This window comes from Panicum virgatum, chromosome 5N (genome assembly GCF_016808335.1).
Source record: "Panicum virgatum strain AP13 chromosome 5N, P.virgatum_v5, whole genome shotgun sequence".
Taxonomy (NCBI): Eukaryota; Viridiplantae; Streptophyta; class Magnoliopsida; order Poales; family Poaceae; genus Panicum; species Panicum virgatum.
Genome location: NC_053149.1, coordinates 67,661,301 through 67,665,508, shown reverse-complemented (window position 1 = coordinate 67,665,508; position 4,208 = coordinate 67,661,301). Strand labels below are relative to the sequence as shown.

The following is a 4,208-nucleotide window of genomic DNA, read 5'->3' as shown; positions in this document are numbered from 1 at the left end:
GGCTCTCCTCTCTCTTGCTCTCTTAGCTAGGTACTAGAGCTAGGCTACTTCTCTTTAGCGAGCATATCGTCCTCGGGGTCGTTGAGCAATCCTCGGCTCCTGGTATGGCTTTGTATCCGACTTGTCAGACTTCTATTCATAATATAGAGTTTTGCCATGGTTGCTTTACTATCTTGATAGTTTATCAATCCATGCTTAGTTCGTTCATAAGTTATGCTACGATCTTGGTTAGGCCAGATGATCCGGGTACGGATAGAGGTTCGTTGTGCTTTCGGGTTTGCTCTAGTGTTTTACTCGTCCATCCGAAGGGAGGGAGACCTGGGGGCACTAGAGTAGTGACTTCATACACGAGCGTGGTGCTCGGGTATGCGGGATCCTTCCGATATGACTGTGCTCCACGGTGTGACTGGGGTAGATGGCAGGTGGTGACAGCCCTGTCCGTCCGGCATAACAGTGGTGTTACGTTTAGCGTACTCCCCGACGTTCGGGTTCGGCATAGGAGTTCATGCAAAGAGGTAACAAGACTGGATGTACTCCGGTGCGGGACCTTCTCCCCGCCATCCCATTTTCCTGGCACCTGCAGTCCTAACCATGATCTAACATGACCCCAGCTTTGGATAGAAGCACTAGGACACCTAACCTAGCCTAAGCTCCAGCTGACTTGACGTAGGATAGAGTAGTTCTTTGTTTTATAGTTTCTCTCCTTTATTCCTTCCTCTTGGAGTGTGGATGTGTGCTGTGTCGCATTACCTTTGCTTATTCTTTATATGTACTTATCCCTGTTAGAGTATTGCCTATTGCTTGAGGCACAATGTCATGGTTAATGTTGAGTATGTACGATACCTTTGCCGCTACCGTCCTTTGGGACACAAATAAATGACGATACCCTTACTCTCCGGGTGAAATGCTACAACGGTATATACGTGCGCTTGCGGATCCATCTGTAATCGTATTGATTATACCACGAGAGTGGCACCCCTTTTGTGCAGTTGCTAGGATGGGTTCGACACCCTCATTTCTAGTGATTACACTAAGGACTGTCAACAGGCATTTCTAGCGCTGTTGCTAAGGATTAACCATTCCTAGTGATTGCGCTAAGAAATGTCAACAAGCATTTCTAGCACCGTTGTCGGGGACGGCATGTGAACAAAGATATTGTGCTGATATTAACTTAGACTTTGTACTCAGGATATAGTCTTTACTCTTTCAGGCTAATGTCACTTTATGTCTTCTTTTATTTTCGATTTGAGAGAAGGCAGGGGTAGTGTATGACCGGTTTCTCCCTGCCGGAAAACTACACAGACAATCCAGAGAGGCTTGTGAGAAGGGCACGACCTCGCATCGTTCCTCCTCTCGCTATCCTCCCGGCACAGAAACCCATTTCGGAAGCACCACTCATTCTTGAGGCTATGGCTGAAAAGACTCTCCGCGAGTTCTCCGTCCCCTCCATCGACAATGTGGCCACTGGCCCCAACATCAATGTCGGGGACGTGAACTTTGAGCTCAAATCAAGCCTCATCAACATGGTGCAGGCTAGTCCATTTTGTGGCAAGCCAAATGAGGACGCAAATGCACATTTGCAGAATTTTCTGGAGCTCTGTGAAACCGTTGTCATACGGGGTGTCACTGCTGACGTTGTCAAGCTTCATCTGTTTCCCTTTTCCCTCCTAGAGAAGGCGAAACAGTTGGTTTTATAAAGAAAATGACATTGACACCTGGGCCAAATGCTCCAAGGCATTCCTCGGAAAATTCTTCCCGCTGGGCAAAACAAATGCCCTGCGCGGGAGAATTTCAAGTTTCCAGCAGACAGGGATGGAATCCATCCAAGAAGCTTGGGAGAGGCTGCAGGAATACATCCTGTCCTGTCCTCATCATGGCATGGATGAGTGGGTTGTCCTGCAAAGCTTCTACAACGGGCTCACAACGACATCTCGAGCCAATATTGATACCGCTGCTGGAGGAACCTTCCTCGACCTGACCATAGCCAATTCCAAAGCATTGGTTGAGAAGATGGTCTCCAATTAGGGGTGGAGCGATGAACGACTCCAACCCCGCACTAAGGGCATGCATACCGTCAAGGAGATGGATATGATCATTGCCAAACTGGACCTCCTACTGAAGCATCTTGGCGAAAGGGCCGAATTCAAGAAGCATAGAGAAAACTATGCTCGTGCCATGGAATCGCACTTCACGTGCGAAGTCTGTGGTAATGATGGACACTCGGGGAACGTCTGCCCCGAAACCCATGAAGACTGCGCCTACCTCAACAACAACTACAATGGGTACCGTCCACAACAAGGAGGCCAGGGGTGGAACCAGCCATGTCTACATTTTCAGGGAGGTAATAACTACAATCCTTCTTATAATTCGAATTTCAATTCAAACCAACCTCCCTTGAGAGAACTTGTTCATGTCCAAGTTAAAATCAACGAAAATATAAATAAAAAGCTTTTGGCCAATGACAAATCCTTGGAAAGTTTAAATGTCAAGCTTGAAATTTTGTCTTCAACTCTTAAAAACTAGTTAAGTTTCAACAAAATGATCGAAACCCAGCTTGCACAAATAGCTGCTTCGTTACCTGCTGTGGAGAGCGGGAAGATCCCGGGGCAAACCGAGTCTCCCATTGAAAATGTCAGTATGGTGTCTACTGGACGGGATAACTCGTCCCGGAGGCCACCACGCAATAACCATGCAGGTAGGTACTATCCCACCAAGGAACGACGTTTGGGATGGCATGGTGGCAGCGGTGCAAGAGGATCCAGGGGTCCCCATGATCAGCTGCTCGATCTACATCAAACACTTTGAGCGATGCCTATGCGATCTGGGGGCAAGCATGAATATAATGCTCAAGGTAATATATGAAGCACTTGAATATCCTGCTCTTCCCCCAACAACTATGCTCGTACAACTTGCAGATTCAACTATTCGGTATCCTGAAGGGATAGCCGAACACGTTTTCGTACGAGTACGAGACTCCTTCGTCCTTGCCGACTTTGTGGTAATGGATATGGAGGGCGACCTCGGAGTCGACCTCGTACTTGGGCGACCTTTTCTAAGGTCTGCCAAGGCAAGGATTGATGTCGGAAAGGGAGAAATTAGTTTCCGTGTCGGAAGGGAGGATATGTTTTTTAGGTTCAAGAAGAAGGAAGAGCAGCGCTTCATGATCCAACAAGACAGTGAAGGGCAAGCACTCTGGGGTGCACCGGAACTCCAGCCAGAACAACGACCCTCAGCAACTAAAAGAAAGAAGAAGGAAAAGAAGGTGTGGCGGAAGGTCAAGAGTTCGGCCTCGTCCAGTTCTCCAGGACGAGCCGACAGATGGTAAGAATGATAGAGAAAAGTCGTGCACGTCGGACTTTAAACGACACACCCTTGCCAAAGGTAAATTGGTATTTATCTCATATTTACTTTCTCTGCTTTTCAACATTTTCTTTACACCTTATTAGTTTTTCTCCACTGCATGTTTGAAATTTTCAAAATTATTTTCTGCATGCTGGAATTTTTCTAGCATTTTTTCCTTTTTACAAAAAGACCAAAAATATTTTCTAAGTTTTAAAATCCATTGGGAAAAATAATTTGGACATCTTTTCGAGCAAACTTTTGGCTGTGCACCATATTTCCAAAGTTCATAACTGTTGAGGAAGCATCTGGCCAAAGGGGGGCACCAGGGGGACCCACCCTGGGGCCGGCCAACCCCACGGGTCGGCCGACCCAGGACCAACGGCTCCGGGGCCCCACCATCTCCAACGGCTACCTAACCGTTGTGCCTGGCTATTCCTCGGGTGCACTCGCCCAAATTCCTTTAAATAGAGGCCGAGAGAGGGGTGATGAGCTCTCATGCTCACTCTCTCCACTCTCACTCCCTCTCACACATTCTTGCTCGGGTTTCCTTTGGATTTTGACTCAAGTTTGAGTGCAAGAACACACACTCTCTCATTTCTTTGCTGCAAGATTGATCACATATTTGGAGGAACAACTTTTGGGTAAGAGTTTCATTTTCATTTCACTAACGTAACCCGAATCGAGTTGTTCTCGTTCGTTCTTGTTCATTCTTGTTGAGAGGTGCAGGGTGGAAAATTTCCGGAGCTCTCAAGAGGATGACGAGGTTGGGCTCGTTCCATTCGCAGGGCGAGTCGAGCTCTCATCATTCCCCCGAACCTGCACCAACTCAACTACAATGGATTATGAGCAAGATGAACAAGAAGAAC

At 47.3% G+C, this 4,208-nt stretch overlaps 1 non-coding gene across 1 annotated transcript; it reads right to left on the bottom strand.

Annotated features, from left to right (window-relative positions):
- Positions 1–1,771: 1,771 nt before the first annotated feature.
- On the bottom strand, positions 1,772–1,880 carry LOC120677142. Its single transcript, XR_005676205.1, has one exon. It is a non-coding gene; the product is annotated as a small nucleolar RNA R71 (small nucleolar RNA).
- Positions 1,881–4,208: the final 2,328 nt, after the last annotated feature.